The sequence below is a fragment of the Haemaphysalis longicornis genome, unplaced genomic scaffold (genome assembly GCF_048455015.1).
Source record: "Haemaphysalis longicornis isolate Haplotype H1 unplaced genomic scaffold, Haemaphysalis longicornis Haplotype H1 scaffold_6, whole genome shotgun sequence".
Taxonomy (NCBI): Eukaryota; Metazoa; Arthropoda; class Arachnida; order Ixodida; family Ixodidae; genus Haemaphysalis; species Haemaphysalis longicornis.
Window position 1 is genome coordinate 122,631,040 of NW_027526407.1, and position 19,745 is coordinate 122,650,784.

A 19,745-nucleotide genomic window follows, 5' to 3' on the forward strand; every position below is an offset into this window, starting at 1 on the left:
TTGTTCGGAAAGCAAAGGAGGATAGGGTAGTTCATTGTAACAGGTGAATAATTTTGAAAGACAGGAAGATATTGCAGAAAAAATGCCGGCCGGGTGGGATTCGAAACCACGACGTCCAGAATACGCATCTGGTGCGATGACCACTACTCCACCGGCGGGACTGTCTTTCCCTTCCACCTTCTGGCGTATTGATGTTAAGGAATTTGTTAATGGATTCCCCTCCACCTTCTCTGGTGGTAGCGAGCGCCACTAGGACTACTCGGGGTGAAGGGGAGCTTCTTTTTAATCCCCGGGCCGTGACTCGTGTGTCTACGACATGTCGAGAGTGGTCGACCAGCGTTGAACCCTTTTTAGCTACACATGGCACAAAGACTGTCATAAGAGAGGCCCTCGCTATGGATGTAGCGAATCGGGAAAAAAATGAGGGGCTCATTGAATTAAGACAGAAATAAGAGTTGGCAGTCAAGAATGTCTCAGAAAGCGTAGGAGATAAAGCGGTAGGTCATTGAAACATGAAGAATTTTGAAAGACAGAAAAACACTGGAGAAAAATGCCCGCCGGGTGTGATCCGAACCCATGACCTCCAGAATACGACTTCCAGAAGACGCACCCGACGCACCAGGTTATACGTAACGTGAGCTAAGGTTTAGCTGGATATTCTTAGGTTTCCTGGTTGTTCAGGATTAGCTGATGATCATGCTTACTCCTGTTAAAACGATTTGCAATCCAATCCAAATCCAAATTCAATCCAATCCACTCGTGGCGACGGCGGCTCCGGCATGGCAGTTGTGCGCAGAGAGACGGAACTGCTCCTCACGGATGCGCTGCATGGCTCTCAGGAGCCACGCGAAACTGCTCAACCTCGGCCAGTGTAGCTCACGCTACAAAAGCGAAAACATAGCGGCCTGGTATGTATCGAATGAAACCAAAGACAATAGCACGTGCTGTACCCATATTTCGGTAAAAGCTTGCACCCTTTGACGCGTGCTCCAATCTCCCGTTGAGAAGGAGTGATTTTTTGGGAATTTTTTATGTGGTGATATGAAACGATTTCAATATTTCGTGGTGAAGTAGATTGTTTGAACAGCACACCTTAACGCAAAATGAATTCCGAATATTCAGTGCTCACTGCTGTATAGTCCCTCGAAGAGACGTATCTATTCCTTCTTCAAATTTATGTGTTGTGATACGATAAATGTTTTCCGCAGAAAAACCACCTCCGTAACATTACCTAAATGTATAGAAACGGAAACTTTGCAACATATGGTTGACTATAAAGCAGTCGTTTTTATCAAGGTGCAGTACAAGACCTTTGTGAAAACAACGGCTCACCTTGTTCAATATGTAAATCTTTGCATACTAGTCACAATAAAGACCTAAACTCCCTGGTCGGTCGAGAGAGGCGAGTTTTAGTATTGCTCGAAAACCCTCATCAGCAGAATGTATGTAGGCTCTCACGTTACTGAAGAGCCATGTTCAGACGTATTTGAGCACGTTGCTCCTTCCTTTTTATTTTATTTGTAGTCATCTTCGAACGCTGGTAAAGTTATAATTGAGGGATATTGTCGCTGCTAATGCACCTGTTGTGTAGTAATATTTATTCTGGGTGCGCTTTTAAGCATTCCATTGCGAAATTCGTCTTGGAAGCAGTGTTGCGTGTTATATTGTATAGTTAATTTTAATCTGCTGGCAGTCTTAGTGCACGAGTGTGTTTTAATGCAGTAGTGGAAACGATTTTGGTATGTGCGGAGTTCAACCAAAAAATTAGTTTGCTGGTAACTTGACCATTCCTTTAAACATAACGGTAATATCACATAGCTCTTTTAAATCGCTTGCTAATTCGGGCCTGCTTCCGGTAGAAGAGTCAGCCTAATCAAAACCCCAATCTTTCCACTGGCATAGCATCACAAAAAATGTGGGGATGACGGCACACAGCGGTCCCATGTACCAACTCGATACCTTGGTGTCCAACAGGTCTCCTCCAGGCACCGCTGCCGTTAATTTGGGCATCGCCGTAAGTCGCTTTTAAATGCTCTCAGGGTTTCAGTCTCGATATTAACAAAATTGTGTGAACTCTTGAAGTGTAGGAAGATTACAGGTAAAACAGGTAAAAAAAGAGGCATATCTGATGCATGGTGCTCGGAGTTACACGAATCTCATTTGTAGGGATTTAGAATTTTTTTTATGATCTACTGTAGAAATCAGGAACCGTGAACAACATCATAGCGAAGCTTGGGAAAGCAAAGAAAGCTTAACTAGTTTATTCTTGCTAAAATATCTACATGTAGCATGATAAAGGGATGTTCTTTCACATGGAGATTATGTAGAGTATGTTTTGCTAGTATTGGTTTTAATATTTCTTTTGAGAATGCGTAAGTTTGTTAGGGTTCCTCAGCCAATGCTTTTTAGATAAGTGTTCTCTCGAATACTGAGTCAGCGTAAAAATGTGTGCTACCTAAATGGCCACCACCCTGCCACTTATCTGTGTTTGTTATACGTTATATCTTACCGATGTCTCGAGCCGTGCGAATAAAATAGCTGATATTGCATTAGCACACGTCTTGCACTCAACCAATTTCATCGCGTACATTGTTCCCACGGTTGTTTTGAAGGTTATTGCGCATAGTGGCTTGGAGAGAAATGAGTACTGTGTCAAAAATACTATGCAGAGGATGTGTCGGATTCGCACGTAGTACTAGCGTGGTTCCATTTCGATATTCACTTGGAGCAAGTCTTCTGGTAATTTTTATAACCACATTTATTGCTCACGCGAACGGCCTACACGGCTTTTTGTGTATTGGGGAAATAATGATAAAGTGTTCACAAAACTCCTCGTTGAAGATATTCCCAGCGCTATTCTCAAGTAAATTAGGATAAAGGCAAAATAAAAATTTGAACTTTGAAACTACCGTAAACAAGCTAGACACTATTCTACACGATTTCGTGTGACAGTTCAGACCCTTTGCTTTAAACTATAGTGCGCTCTTTTTCTTTTAAAACATTTCACACACAACAAGTAGTAAAAGAATGCAGTTATTTTCGCAATTTAGATAAATCGAGTTTGGTTTTAGATGCGAAGCAGCTTATGGCCGAGTCTGTTTCCTCCGCCGTTGTGTGGGCGCCGTTGTGTGACGTCCACACCCCCACTGCAGATTTTTGGCCTGGCACCGCTGATGATGATTGTGGCAGCATGCGCCTAGGGATTGGCCAACCAAAAATTGATCACAAGATAGCTTCGTGTTCAACTACCGTCGTCATCTTCCTGTAGGGGAACACTGAGTAGCATGCGAAGCAATCCTCCTCTCCTCTCCGACGTTCCTCTCCTCTCTGGCATTCCTCCTCCCCTTTCCGAAGCTCCTCTTCTTTCCTGGATTGCTCCACGATTGGCAACACCTGCGGCTCCGCGCGCGATAATGCCAACCAGCTAAGGCTTAGTGAGGCCACGGTAGGCGCTGCATACTCCGCTTGGGCCTCCACTCTAGCTCCGCGGTATAAATGACGCGCGCGCTCCGCTTCCCTGATTCTCCTCCTGCAACGCCGCGATCGAACTGAAAACTAATGGGAACTTGATTCCACCCCATGGCTCCTTCGCTTACTACTCAGGGTTCTTCTACGGGAAGATGGTGAAACTTTTTTCTCTGGAAGCACTCACTGAGTTCGAGGACCACAAAAACAATCGCAAATGTTAAATTAAAGAATATACCCTGCCCAACGCATTTTTAAACTTAGCATTTTGGTTCTCGTTTCATGCTCTTGGCCCCAACATGTCGACTGTTGGCCAGTGTAAAGTGGTACATCGCCTCAATTTAAAGGTAGCCTTAGGGAAGGTAACAAATTCGCACACAACCTGAGATATACTGTTAGGAGAGATACTACTCCTAAACTTATGTAAAGGAATTACCTGAAAAGAAATATCAGAACAAGGACGACTAAAATACCACAATCACTGTTTATTGGGAACAAGACATTAGTTCTCCCTATTTTCTTCCTGTTCCTCACAGTGTGGCATTGTAGACATCTAATTTTTGCAGTTAGCGGTGTATGTTTGGGCCGGGACACCGCATTTAGCGTCGTTTCCGTAGTGGACAGAGCATTTGGCGTGATGTCCGGGAGAGTGACTGACAACACGAAGGTCACACCAAAAAGTTGTTCCTAAAAAGTGTAAAAAAGCGGAGGTCATGATATGATTCATAGCGTGCTAATGCGACTTTTTGAGCCCTGTGTACAATTTTAGTAAACTGCCTTTTAGAATCATTGATGTGTCGCAGCTACCCTAAATATCACCCACCACAACATAATTCAGGTAACAGACTTTAAAGTACAGAGTAATTACATCGTTGCTGATTTGAAGGGATGGATTATGTAAAGTGACTCAAGATGTAGTGCTAGTTTTTTTTAGATTAGGATTCCCGCCATACCGAGCATTGCATTCGCTCAATAAAAAGTTTGCGTTGTGACTTGTATGTACGCGTTTGTTTGTAACGAGCTTATTCCGTAGTATTATGTGACAAAGTTTACTAATGGCAAGAGAAAATTAAAAATACGCCAGTTGGGCACACTTCACCACTGGTTTGAGCATTATAACACCTATATATGCCGCCAGCATACGCACCGCTGTTGTAAGCGTGACACCATTTATATGGTGTGCGTGGGCCAACGCCGAGAATTGGGTTAAGTGTCCATTGTTCTTGCTTTCGGGAGGTGTTTTCTGTGTGATTTTGGGCATCGTTTGAAAGATGGTGGAGTATTTGGTGCTTCAATAAATGCTACCATGGTTGGTTGTGCAAAGTTGTTTTGCCGTGAGGTTGTTTGTCCCCAGTATGCGTCTTTGTCAGTTTTTATATGCGGTGCGAAACTTCGCGTGTTGTACGTGTGATGTTCCAGACCCGCCTTTTAGTTAGTTTAGGTTAAATGAAGTTAAGTAGCCGTGAAGAAAGTATCCAGACGTAATGTTTGTCCAAAAATAAGCAAGTGTTTTGCCCAGATAGGTTTCACATAGGAACTCTCTTCTCAAATATTTATCTAGAATAGAAATGTGGTTTTATATAAAAAATATAGAATGTGTTCTTGACCATCAATATACCGAAGTTAGCAAAATGGACGAATAAAATAAATTTTGCATCTTATTGCTCTTACGATAAAATTTTGCAGATCGAGAATAGCAAAGTGTCAAATATGGCTTTTTGGAGCGTAGAACAATAAAAAAAGAAACTGATTCCGTTAAATGCAAATTCTATGTTTGGTTTTATTGAGTGTGTTTCTTAGAAATTTGGGTGCCTATCGCCCCTTTTAAGAATAAATATTTCGTTACGTAAAACCGTGGCCAGTCTATTGCTTGAGTGACCCATTGTTATTATGTTAAACTTTACCAGGATAACATAAAGTGTTCGAACGAACAAATACTAATAGAAATAAACTTAAATCCAATGCATGCTGTATTTTGTGACGGCGAGAACATAAAAATACGGGTGGGCATTTGCAATAGTCAATGCTTGAAATGTCCCATCAAACCCAAAGGGTGAGTGCAGTCATTAGCTACACAACTTGCAGAAAAATGGCCGCCGCATTACAACTGAACATAGCCACAAAAGAATTCCAGCTGTATTTGAATCCGCGTGCCAGGAGTGACGCTAACTGGTGTACTGCACTGAACCGGAACATCGGGAAACGCAACAAAAATAGCGTGAAACGGGTCTCTGACGCATAAACTATAGGACGTGATTCGAGTAGCTGCACACAAAGAAAATTTCTCACTGTCTTACTGCGGTGACGCACTCACTTCAACGGACGCAATCCGCCCTTTGAGAAACTCACCTTCCATGAAAAAAAAAGGGAAGTAAAGAAAGCGACAAAACCCGATTTCGAAGTAATGTAGTTTGAAAATCACAGCAATGTTGACCTCAAAGCATGGAAGATGCTCTATGTTCTTGGGAATTTCTATTGGTACCTGTTATCTGAAATTATTGTGACTAAGTTTATTTTTCGGAAATTCTGTGTGACTTTCTACATAAAACCGTTTATTATTCGCCACTCTTATATGCCACTATCATAAAGGGGATGCATAGGTAGCCTAGAGGTACAGCATCCACCTGACGTGCAAAAAGGAGTGTGGTTGGAATCTTGGTGAAGCCTAATTCTCACGGGATTAAAAAAAAGTCGCGTGTTGACGGAATCGGAGAAGGAGGCTTCAGGTGCGGCCTCATCCTAGCGACCATTGCCGGCAATGCACTCCGTGAACAGACCAGGATTGGCCGCCTGGTGTAGTAATGGCCACAACCTCCCATAAATCCGGCAGTTACCCACGGCCCTCAGACTCCAGTGTATACGAAGCAAAAGACCACGGGGGTGGAAAGACCTGTGACTGAGCGGAGTGAGCTAGAAATCCCTGGATCGAGAAAGGCGGCCATTAAAATCTGAACATGGAAACAGTTAACAAGAGAACTTTATCTAGGAAGGTGTGTTTGGAGGTGTTCGAGCAATTAGGTGGCATTAAATGGAATGTATGAGGGCCTAGCAAGGTTAGGAGGATTGGAGAAGCCTTTACAGTGCCGAAAAAATACACGTCCTATATTACCATGGTCTAGTTGACCGAAGAGAGCTCTGAAGTGGCATTTCTAGTCAATAAAAGCATAGCTGGCAACATAGACAAACACCGTTGTACGAAACGATCGAAAGGAACGAAAGGATCGCCGGTATCGCAATTAGGCTTAATAAGAGGTACGAATTCAAGTTGGTAAAAGCACAGTATACCTTAGTTGTCAGAGACGTTAACGCTAAAGTAGGCACGAAGCAGGCCGTAGAAAAGGCAGTTGGGAACCATTGTCTGGGTTGTGGAAATCACAGAGGAAACTACTAGTCAGGTTTGCCGAGCAGAATAACTTACGCATAATGAATACCTTATTCTGCAAACGGGCGAGACGGAAGGTATAAGTGGAGGAGCTCGATTGGGGAGCATAAAAATGAAATTGTATTATGCGGTATCCCTGGAGGCGTCCAAGCTGTGAATATGCTCGGAAAGGTGAGGTGGAGTGACCACCATATAGTAAGATCTCGAATTAGGCTAGATTTGAGGGGGGACCTTAACAAGCTACTACGAAATAAGCCGATGAATTAGTTAGCCATCAGTAAGGCTGAAAGTTGAACAATTTAGGGTCGTCCTCCAGAACAGATAATCAGCTCTAACCGAGGACGCAGATTTTTGGACACAGGAAGCCAGCGACGATCTTACACGTATTATCACGGAGTGTGCAGTAGAAGTCAGTGGTACCAGCGCTAGACGTTTCCGTGAGACTAAAGATTTAATTAGGAAACGGAAAAGCAAGACGATCTCCATTTCAGCTGACAGAATAAAACCAGCAGAACGTTCAAAGTAATGAATCAGCGTAAGACGGGTCAAATACGGAAATATAATATGGAGAGGCTAGAGCATGCTGCTAATAATAGAGGCAGCATGAAAGCTGTGAAGCGGGACCTAGGCATAACAAAAGCAGATGTAAGCCTTAAAGACATCCAAGGCAATGTCATCACAACAATGCATAAAATGGTCATAGTATCGAAGAAGTTTTATAGAGATCTGTACAATAGCCGTGACATCCAGGATAATACCGAATGAGAAAGTAGTTCAGAGGAGATAGACATTCTACTGGTTACGAGAGAAGAACTGAAGAAGGCTTACAAGCAAATGCAAGAGGCCAAACCACCTGGTGAGGGTATATTACCAGGAGACCTCCTGTAGGATGGTGGGCAAAACCTGTATACCCAATGTCTAATTACCGCTAGTATACCGGAATCTTCCATGAACCCGAAGATCATCCTAATCGATAAGAAAGATGACAGGAACGTCTTGAAAAGTTGTAGGGCGATCAGCTTATCGTCAGCCGTTTACAAGGTACTTACCAAGGTTATCACTGACAGAATTTCTGCCACCTTAAATGGCAGTCAACCTAATGTACAAGCATAGTTTCGTAAATGCTATTCAACAATTAACCATATTCGCACGATCAATCACGGGATAGAGAAAAGTGCGGAGTGTACTAACCCCTATATATAGCTTTTATTGTTTATCAGAAAGCATTTGAGTAGGTCGAAATGTCACCAGTCACTCGGACATTGCGGGATAAGGGTGTAGACGAGCATTAGGTTGGAATGCTAGAGTATATCTACAATGAGTCCAGGCCACAGCTACCACCGTACCCTATAAGGAGGGCAGTAAAATACCGATAAGGAAGGGTGTCAGACAAGGATACACAATCTTTCCGATGTTATTAACAGCATGTTTACAAGAGGTATTGAGAACATTGAGCGGGAAACAGGTGGGTGTAAGGGTTATAGGAGAATACCTCAGTAACCTCAGATTTGCTGATAACGTTGCCTTGCTAAGCCAATCGGGGATATGCATTGATATGCATGCTTTCCGCAATGGACAAGCAGAGTAGGACTACGGGCCTGAAAATTAATATGCAGAAATCTAAAGTAATGATCAATTACCATGTGAGGGCACAGGGGTTTCGACAGGTGGTGAGGCAGTGGAAGTGGTAAGCGAATATGTCTACATAGGCCAAGACCCCGGATCCAACCATGAGGCAGAGATAAGTAGAAGGCGACAAATAGGATGGAGTGCATTAAGTAGGCATTATTTATTAATGAATTGCAGCCTAACATTGCCACTGAAGCAGAAAAAGTATACATGACAGCTGCATATTACAGGTACTCACCTACAGGGCAGAAACTTGAATTCTAAGAAAAGGGTTCAACTTAACTTGTGGACTTTTTAGCGAGCACTGGATTAGAACGCGGTAGGTGTAACTTTAAGGGACAGAGAGGAGCGGAGTGGGTCACGGAAAAAACGCGTGTTAAGGGCGTATTAATAGAAAATAAAAAAATTGGGTGCGGCCAGGTCATGTATTGCGAATGCAAGATAGCCGTCGGTTATTAAGGATTACAGAGGGGATTCCTAGAGAAGGCAAGCATGGCAGGGGGTGGCAGAAGCTAGAAGGGCATATGGGATCAAGAAGTTTGCACGGATCAATTGGTCGCAGTTAGCACAGGCCCGGGATAATTGTAGATATATGGGAGAGCCCTTTGCCCTGCATTGGGCGTAATTAGGATGATCATGATGATGATGATCATTGTTTTGTCAAGAAAATGAGGATTGATTTTGAAGGCTGCCTAAAGTATTCGTGTTGTGACCGAATGCTACAATAGTTTGGTTTGTTTCTAAAGATATTTTGTTCATCCTAAGGACGTTAATCTGTTTGGCCAGACATTGAACCTTTTGCACTCGAACTCCTGGTGCACCACGAGGAATTCTGTAGCATAACTGAGAGCTTCCAGTTTCCTATCCATAATTGTTACCTATTAAAAGAAAGTATTTTTCCTACCCTATTTAACTTATACAGGTGATTTATTAATTTTCCTTTGCTTAACGAAAGCTACTCCACGTTGTCCACAGAAATCTGTTCTGAAAGGTCAGTTAAATCACTTTGACTCCATTGTAAGGCGCTTTTGGCACTTAGGGTTGAAATCTTACAAACGTATCTTGGGCCTCCCTGCCCCACCGTATTTCCACATTTTGGAAAGGGTTTCATTAGGAACAGAAGAGCACGACAAAGGGAACGTACAATGCTTGATTTTGTAAAATAATTGTAAGGTCTTCTAACCAGCCAGGAATTCTAGGGGGACAGGGGCTCTATGGTTTTTGGGCATTTCCTCATGGCAGTGTTTCTTGTGTGATGTCTTGGTGGGCCGTCGTTCAGAGGGAATTGATTTAGTTTTAAGGTTTTTATATATGTAGTTGTGGTGATTTCAAAGCGTGGTTCAGAAATAGGCAAGTAGTATTGAAGTATGTTTCGGTACCTTGCATGCCATAAGCATGCCACAAAGCCTTAATAAAAATTCGCATTACAAAAAATGCCCAAAGCCTACACGCACTCTTCCGTGTTATTGCGAACTTTTATGTCGTTAGTTGTTTGAAGCCGTTTTACATTGTTAACCTGAGGAGAGTTTCCGTACAATGTTTTTGTCATTTTAAATCACTATGCTTCCGTCAACGATTGAAATGATAATTTAAAATGTTTCTTACCGTGATAAACAACGTTTGAAATGTAATAAACGTCATAAATCTGAACGTTGTTGCTAATGAGCCCGATTTGGACATTTTGAATCATAAGAATTAACCCTCCTAAGATAACAAACGAAGTCATGCGTGAAGCTAACTTGAGTTTTCTGAATAAGAGAAGCTTTAATTTGCCTATGTAAAACGTTCAAAACGTACTTTTTTAGCAAAAAGATGTAAAAACCCGTAAGAGTTTCTTGCCTGCTTTGAAACGCAAAATTAACTTTTACATTTCAGTCCAAGAAAAATATATACAAGCATACCGAACCACAGCCCGCTAGGTTCATACTTATGCTGCACAAGTATATTTACTCTGCATTTTAAAATCAACTACCACAACAACATGATGATGATGATGATGATTCCTAGTGGTTTCCCCTTTGAAGCGGGGTGATGACATGTCATCTTACCAAAAAGGACTAATATAACCATGTTTTACACTCTTGGTTTATTACTAGCACTGCTTATGGCAGGCCCTAAAGCTTATGAGGCCCGAAATACTTTCTTTTCCCTGTTACAGGTGGTAACTGTCCTAGGCAATATTCGCCTCTCTCGGGAATAACTGGGATAAATTTAGGCGCAAATAATTTCAAACACACTTTAATATTTATTAAAGATAACTTTACCGTTCTTTATATGAAACACGCCACAAGTACGTTCTTCATTTGCGTAGACTAGTTGTTCAACAGTGCCGGCCCATGGGGAGCCTGTAAAAATAGTATCACAATAGGAGTGGAATGACGGTGAGCTTGTAGCTGGGTTTGGGAAATAGAAGGAAGTAAGGGCTACTTCCTGAGATAAAATGTTTGCAGAAGGTTTTCTGATAGTTGTTCCTATCTCTAGTCTTCGGCTGAAACGTATATGCGCTTTCCAGACAGCGATAAAAATTAGTATATTTTATTTTACCATATGTGATCGTTCAAACTTTTATTAAATGGGGCCCCAGTCACTCTGGGATTACTGCAACATACATAGGTTGCACTCATACGTAGAAAGTAAAACGTCTTCAATACCTGATTTCTGGAATAATATATATTGAACAATTTGTTTCGCCTAATACGGAATACGTGCAGAAATACGTGTACAAATGGAGATAATGAATCAGTCTCAAAGCTACTTTCTGTTGAGCAGCTCAATATTGGTTTTGTATAAGCTATTTCTATTCTTTTATGAACCTAAAATAATTCTTTGGTGCAAAGAAACAATGTATGACCTAATTAAGTCGGCGCCGACATTGAAATAAAATACATTACAAACCATTTTCAAAGAGGTTAGGTAAATTGAAAATGGCTTCTTCATTCAGTTCAGCGAACTGTGCCCATACTCCGAAAGCAGTATGTGGCACACAATATGAAATGCCCAGCTGTTTGAGTAATGCAGGGACAAAAAATTTTAGCTGCACCTCTGGAAAGTAAAAAACTAAAGAACCGCTTTATTTCGATAGCGAGGGCGCATGCAAAACATGCAAAACTTCACCGAATGAAAGGAAAAAAATGATAGAGGCGAATAAAAAATAAAACCGGAATCTCGTAAGCTAAAATCAAAAGGCAATGACGGAATTCAAAACCCAAATTTACCTAGTCTCCAAAACAAACCGTGTCATTTTGCTAATCCTTCTGCGAACGAATACCTTTAGTATACGTTATTGCAGATCATTCTCAGCTATCCTATGCGACCTTTACGTTCGTCAGTGGCTGCAAGCTAGTTGTTAGAGAACTACACACGGCTTGCCCATGCTGCTGCAGAAGCTGAGCTGTCCGGCAAAAACGAGCGACCATACCTGCAATGTGGGGTGATGAAAGCAAGGACATTCATATGCGCCCATTGGTGTCACTATACAGGGTTAAAGATTACCGGCAACCTTTTCTCTTGTTTCGTGCCGACGGCATGATAATTTATCAGTCTGCATCACGTGAGTTTTGTTCACGTGGCTGTGGTTTATTGGCGCCACAATTTTTTCTTTATGCATTTTATTCGGTCAACTCTGGTAGACATAGCTTGTTCTCCCTGATCTGGTCGTGCGCGCGAATGACATCGTTTTGACCGCGCATCAAATGTAACGCGTGCATCAGCATTTCAGCAGCAGTTTGCCCGAAGGTGCCGTTTCGCCGCATCTTAACAAACGAACCGATGGAACGCAGCGGCAATACCGTAGATGCGGTAATCTCGTAACACTGATAAAAACCAAAATGGTGTCCGGGGGACGCGCAGCGTAATGCCGGGGGAAGCGCAGTTTACGCTGCGCGTGCCCCGTACACGTAGGCGCTGGCATCCACGCGCCAACTGCCGGCGCTCATTAGCCATGATGCACTAAGCTTCGCCTCTCCTAGATGGCGCACCATCTGAAAGAAAGGATATAGGGCGCGTCTGTCGTTCTGTACACACTTCTTTTCATAGCGCAGTCGGGAGTGCATTTCGAACCTCCCATTGCGGCGAAAGAGTTCGTTGCTTAAATTCTGGCGCAGCCACGGCAATCAAACTTTTTATGGGAATGTCATTGCCATGACGGATTGGAGGTCAGGTAAACCTTGGTTGACCACGGCATCAACACGTTCGTGTTAAAAAAACAATTTCTGGGTAGCCACCGGTTTTCAAACGTGCGGAAGTATTATGCCTTTTAGCATTCGTTCATTGTTGTGCCGCCTGTGTGTTGCGGTGATGTCATAAGATACAAAGTGTCTCCGATTCAGCTGCACTCGCTGAAGTAAATCAGGTAGTTCCGCACTAATTTTCAGGTGCAAATGGAGCTGCGTACAATTATATTTTTGATATCAGGAAGTGGACAGATAGAGGGGGATTAATGAGAGAATTTATTTAGAAGGGAGAGGTCGAATGCCTAATGTGAGATAAGGGCAGGAAGATGAGGGGAAATAAACCAGCGGGGGGATGCGGTTCAATCACAGCTCGGGTTCTCCCCGCACACGGACCACTTGATTTTGGTCGTTTTCAGTAACCTGTAAGTTCAAGGCTTCGTCTGCAGTACCAGGAAATAGGTTAAAAAAAATTCTGCACTGGTTCTGAACTTGGGGCACCTGCGCTAAACAAATGAAGAACTGGTGCATTAGGTGCAGGCGAGGGTGAAAGGACCTTCTAAAGGGCTAATTTAAAGCCCCGAGGAACCGAGTTCCCAATAGCATCGGGACTCATCACATACGTGCAGAAGGGGATTGGCCAACAACAATGAGAACCGTCTGGAGGCTAAGAGGCAACCCGCAAATTTCATTTCGAACGCGAACTAACGCACTCACAAATAGTATCCACATGTCAGAACAGTGATACTGGTCAGAGCAGATATTCGCTGCCTTGATATTTTCAAGGACAAATAACAAATTCTTCTATTCGTAACTCTTTTGCCTTTGTCATGTACCCATACTTGATCGCGGAAGATGCCGCTTCTATATGATGCTCACGTACGAATTGCCGATTGCCATGGGTGTTAATTTCGACTTCACGTAAAGTAAGTGGACTGAAGTGCTCCCAATAATTTTTTTTTTGCAACCACTCGAGATGCCAGCGTAAGTCATAATGCACAAGAAGAATCCCAATCTCCCAAAAAATCTCTCAAATTGAAGGGGACAATCTGAGCACCCCTTTAATATTATCCATGCCGGCCATTTCGGTCGGTCATCCAGGTCGGTCATTTCTTTTCAAAGGGAAGATTTTTTTAAACAGCCTACCCCTCATTCTTCTTAACGACCGCAGGAATACTTCCATCTCAGCTCTTCTTCTGATGATCTTCACAATGGTGATACTGTAAACAAAACCACATCAACCTCCAATATCTGACCAGTGGTGTCACCGACCAATTTCAGCGCACCATCTCTCTTATTGTTTCGTTTCATGCAGCCCTCGCCACGATAATTGGGATACTGTTTTACAATTTGCCATTCATGCGCACACTACTCCTACGTAAGAAAATGGTGGTGATTGCCATTCTTTCGCGTTTAGGGCTCCTTTCGTTCTTTAATTCTCGATTCACCTATTCTCTCCGCACCTACCCGTACGCAAGCGCGCGTCTCATAGCATTTTTTTCTTGTCATAGACAGTGCCGCCTCCTTGCGCAGTTGAAGACCCGTGACATACCAAGAAGACCGCTAGTCCCTTACGATGGGGAGAATCGGCCTGTTTCTTTTCGAACAGATTATAAAGTATTTTTTCCCAGTCTTCCCAGTGCACGTGGATTATACAAAAAGTTTCTTCCTCGTTTTATCGCTCCTTATATCATTTTTAAGCAAAGCTCTTGTGTGAACTATCGGCTGGCGCCTACTCGCCAAGTGTTATACCATCGGTGCAGTGGAGCTAAAATTAACCATGTTTCAACGCTAAATCGATGACATTGGCGGCCTGATGTCTTTAACGCTCGAAGTGTTCCCTTCCACCGCGGGGGAAAATAATGTGAGCACCGGAGTTTTCGTTGTCCCCGGACTGCTTTTAGACTGGTCAATATTACCTTGCAGCTCAGCATCTATCTTCATACCTGCTAGCAGCACACCATCTTTTCATCACCCCGTTTCGTACCATCTTAATGCTAGTTTTTAAAGAGGATAGTCTTTCTTGGGCTACAATAACGCAGACATTTTGACCTGTCTGTCTCTCTGTCTGTCTGTCTTTCTGTCTGTCTGTCTGTCTGTCTGTCTGTGACTCGATTCAGCCACCCGGACAAACTTTAGCAGACATTGTGCAATAGTCTTACATACTGCCAAATCTAAACGTCTAATTCCGGGGTAATGTTAATCCCTGTCAATATTGTCACCTTGTCACCTTGTCGCGGAAGTTAGCTAGGTTTGTTTTGCTTGCGGGTGACGCAGTGCATGAACCGCACCCGCGCCGAAAACAAAGTAGTAGTAGTAGTAGCACCTTTATTGGTAAGGAGGGCCAAAGGCCGGTTTAGGGAAGAAGAAGGGGAGTAGGGTAGGGGAATGCAGCGTATTTTACAGGGACGTGGGAGCTTGCAGGGACTAGAGTCGACCCCAGCTACACTGCCCGTGCTAGGCCACTTTTGATAGGAAATAGCCCTATTTTTTGCAGTAAAGGTTTCTCCATAGTATGATAGTTCTGGGGTGCTTGTGGGCGCGTCGAAAGATGTGATGATGTCTAAAGGATGTTGCGAGAAGGAGCAATCTTGAAGGATATGGGCGAGGTCCGCATATGTGACGGTATTGCAGAATGTGCATTTGAGAGGCAGATTAGGTGAGAGCCATTTTTGGAATATAAGCGGGATGTTGGCGGCATTTGCTAGGAGCTTGTTGAGAAATACCTCACCGGCTCATGGCAGGGTAGGAATGCCAGTGAAGTGCCCTTGTGGGGTGGCAGCGATGTAGCGGTTCCTCTTGTCACGTTTATGTATAAGTAACTGCATGGAAGGAGGTAGCGGTGACGGAGTCGGCGTGCAGGGAACCAGCGGAGGCGGGATACTGCTCTCCTCTGCCGCAATATGGGCGGCCTGGTTACCCCTGCAAGCTGAATCATGGCCGCTAACCCAATCAATCCGTACAGATACCCCGTTGTGACGGAGTAGGGCAACATGGGTAAGGATTTGTTGTGTGAGGGGGTTGAAAGAGGATTGGCGTCAGAGTTGTGGAACTACGCTGAAGGAGTCCGTGAGGCTGCGAATGTGGGATGAGGGCATCTGCGAGATGTCGAAGCTTATGTGGTTGAGGGTACCGATGACAGCGTGGAGATCAGCCTCCAACGGCGTGATGTGGACAAGGTTGAGGCTTGCTGTGCCGCTGAGATCTGAGGTCTCCGAGCAGTGCCATGCCAGACCGACGATGGCATCCATATAGATGTCAATCGCTCCGGGCAAATAGGAGCGGTTGAGCTTCTCTAGGAGCTCTTTGTGCAGCGTGGAGTGACCATGCGGGACTGGTTTCGAAGGTGCATTAGGGACGACATCTGGGAGAGCCCATGGAGCCATTGGGCTGAGCAGGTTGTGCACCTGGATGGGCCGTTGGTGGTCCCAATCTGAGAGCGCCAGTCCTTGCAGGGTAAGTGTCCGTTTGAAGTCCGCTTGGATTCCAGTTTCCTTCATTATCAGGTCGATGGGGGGTAGTGGAGAAGCTTGTTCCAGAGCAGTAATTTTTGTATGCCGAGGTAGCCGGGTTATGATTCGGAGTGTGGCTCTGTGAAGGGTGTGTAGAAATTTGAGATTAGTCTTGCTGAAGTCATATACAGGGGCACCATATGCGAGGGCACCGATGGCCACAGCACAAGACAAAGCAACGCATGAACTTTGTTGTGCACCGCCGTACTGGTTAGACAGGCGCTTAATAAGGTGAAGCATCGGTTTCCATTGCTTTTTAATTTGGTTAGCCATATCTTCGGACTGTTGTGACAGCCCAGCGGGATGCCAAGCAGCTTGATGTAACCGCAATTTGCACGAATAGTGTTATTTGCAATGTGCAGGGCGGTTGGTTTCGTATCAGGCGAGGACTTGATGTCGTGAACAAGAAGGAACTCAGTTTTTCAGGCGCCATCTCACGGCCAAGTTGAGGCAGATGGTTCTCAAGGCTTGCGACAGCCACCTGAAATACAGTAATTATACTGTCCGTGTTTTCGAAGTCATTACCTTCTGTTCATATCATAATATCATCCGCGTAGATAGCGAAACGGGTGGATGTGTCTGGCTCGAGTTGACGAGCCATAAGGGTCATCGCCAGATTAAAGACAGTAATTAAGGACAGTGTTCAAAGTGACAGGGTGGCATGCTAAGGATTTCCGGGCGATTATGGCCGCACCACCAGAAGAGTTTGTGTTGCCATCCCTACCCTTGGTGTATACCACGTAAATATAAATAAAAATGGCGTGTTTCAAATTTAAATGTGCTTCTTGAACACACTATAAACTTGGCTTATTTGCTTGCAGTATTTCGTATACATTGTAAAGATTTTAAGGAGGCCTCTGCAGTTTTATTGCATTATGTTTTCCTTTCTCTTTATGAAGTGTTTGGAGCTACTGGAGTGTGACTATTTACTTAATGTCTTTCGGGGCTAGAGCTTTTGGAAGGTTTTTTTGACGTTCTCTAGATGTTTTGATGGAGGGACCCGCTCCTTCCCCTGCGAAGCAGACAGGAAAGGTCCCACATCCATGTCATCATCAGATTTGGAAAGGGTACGTGGCGTACCAAACCCCCCCGTCCTGCCCCCCCTCCCCCCCCCGACTTGGCACCCTTTCCGGTGCACTTCGTCCAAGCCGCGACAACCGATGGTGTCAAGAGCACGCCCAGGTGGCCAGGTGGTGCTGCGGGGGTGGGAACTACTGCGGTTTCCTCCGTCTCCATGTCCTCCGCGCCCTCGGGTGGGCTTCGGGCCGGTGGAGAGGAAACAGTGGGTGCAGCAGCATTCCCAACGGACGTGAATGCCACCACAACAGCTTTTGGCTAAGCGAGTGGTGCGGAGGCGAGTTGGGGTGCCTAAGGCAGCCTAGGGGGGGGGGTGGGGGAGAGGAACCAGACGCCCCTCCGCCCCTGGCGAGATGCGTCGGCATACCTCCCCAGGGGGAAAGAGGCGAACCACTTTTGCTTCTCTTGGAAAGTGGTGTTTTCGGTGATCTTAGCATTGATTATCTGCTTCTTCTGCTTAAACTTGTCACATTCTCGGGAGTACGCTGCATGGGGTCGTTGGCAGTTGGCACAGGTGAATGTTTCGGATGCGCAATTTTCTGAAGGATGGTCATGCTAGCCTCATTTAGTGCAGGTAAGTCGGCCACGGCAAGAGGTTGTGCCATGCCCAAACTGTTGCCACTTGAAGCAGCGCCGCGAGTTCTGGATATACGGGCGGACAAAAGAATGTATATAACCGGAATTTATGGATTGTGGAGGGGTGGATTGATCGAAGGTCAGGGTAATGTGTTTAGCTGCTATCTGTTTGTCATGGCGGCATATAAATATGCGCTTTACAGCCGTGACGCCCTCATCCCTTAAGCCTTGCGAAAGGTCAGTATCGGTTTCTGAAATCAGATCTGCCTCAGTGATCCCACCCTGAGAGCTGTTACGGCTGCGGGGGGTGTGTGACCCTGATCTCAAGGTCTGCCATGCGGGTTTGTTTCAGGAGGATTGCGGGTTGCTGCTGTGTTTTCCCTCGAACTAGCATTTCACTAGTTATGAGTTTTTTGGCGTCGTATGCTTTGCCCAGAGCACCTTCAAAGGGTTTAGAAACAAGAAAATCGAATTGAGAGGTAACCTGCTTTATTTGTACACATACTCAACCATCAAAGAACGCGGGTAGTTATCTGGCTTTTGGAGCAAGATCGAAGGCAAAGCAGGGAAAGAAACTTCGGTGCGGGTCCTTTTCAAGGACCGACCACGTTTGGGGGGGGGTTTGAAAATACCATACGGCGTAGTATAAAACCAGGGAGACGGGGGTACTTTCTTCCTCAGCCCTACCCTGATAGCTGAAGAGGTCCAGGAGCTCCCTGCCTGGTAAATAGACTGGGAGACTATCCGCCGGAGCTTCACCTGGTCTCGGAGGGCCACCGTTCTTGGTTGCTCACTCTCAACCTTATAAACACATCGCCACGGTTTGATACAGCTTGTGTTTTGGGGCTCGATGTCCGCGGTCTCGCCAATACCGCCACCAAGATAATTCAAGGTGCCCCGTGCGGGGAGGACTGCGAAAGGATAAAAACTGACATGCAGATTTTATGACTAAACCGTGAAAATCCGTCCGCAACCATTGTTTCGTGTCAGCATAAATGGAATCTTCCAACACGTCATAAGCCATCAATATTGTTTTGTTTTGAATTGTTTTGAATCATGCGTGAAGTGCCAGTTATGGTAAGTCAGTTTGGTTTTATTTTCACCCTTCAGGCCTTTTTAACTCTATTTTATGTTTTTTTTTTCGCAGAAGGTATTACATTTCTTCGATGATTTCTCTCTACAAAGGAATCGAGCATGTCTCCGCGGTTGTTTCTAGGCCCTCAGCCAAACATCTCCACCGCATGATCCCCTATCTGGTGTGCCCCAATTTCGGCTTTGGAGTCGCCCATAATGATTTGCACCGAGCTTTTACTCATGTAATTGCCAAGTGAATGTCTTCGTAAAATGCGTCCAAAGCCGCATCGTCAGGAGCGGACCTAGGCGCACAGACTTGTACCACATGCAAAGGAAGGAACAGCGCACATTATAACAAAGGACGGACAGAGTCACACACCACAAGCGCTGACTATCAACTGATGGCTTTATGACAAGCTGCGGAAAATGAATAGCACACTTACAGGGGGGAAAATGCAACAAGTGCGCACAAAGAGATAAGAGGAGAAGGATGGCGTGATAGCTAACGAGGCGTGATAGCTGGCGTGATAGCTAACGTGGGCACACTAACACATTTATCCCCAGCTGTTTCAATCATTGCAGCTTCAACAAGTTCCCTCGTGGTGTGCTTCCCGCTGTTAAAGATAGCTGTTGTGTTATCGAACACAGGGATTCGACCAGCACAGAGCAGGCAGTAACGCGCGTGCTGCCACACCTGGCCTTGTAGAGCCCGACGGACATTGTAGTGATGTTCTTTCAGCCGTTCATTCAAGAATCGGCCTGTCTGGCCTATATATTCATTACCACAGCCCATAGGAATCCGCTACAAAGCACCGTTTTCGCATTCAGTGAATTTTTCCCTATGATTAGTACTACTCTTGG

General features: G+C 44.7%; 1 long non-coding RNA gene across 1 annotated transcript in view; it reads right to left on the minus strand.

Annotated features, from left to right (window-relative positions):
• Nucleotides 1-3,957: 3,957 nt before the first annotated feature.
• LOC144141924 (uncharacterized) overlaps nucleotides 3,958-19,745 on the minus strand; it is a 69,551-nt gene continuing 53,763 nt past the window's right edge. Inside the window, exons 4-5 of the long non-coding RNA XR_013316750.1 lie at nucleotides 10,741-10,821; nucleotides 3,958-4,152 (exon numbers count right to left, since the gene is read on the minus strand). This is a non-coding gene — a long non-coding RNA (uncharacterized LOC144141924). The remainder of the gene's footprint in view (nucleotides 4,153-10,740; nucleotides 10,822-19,745) is intronic.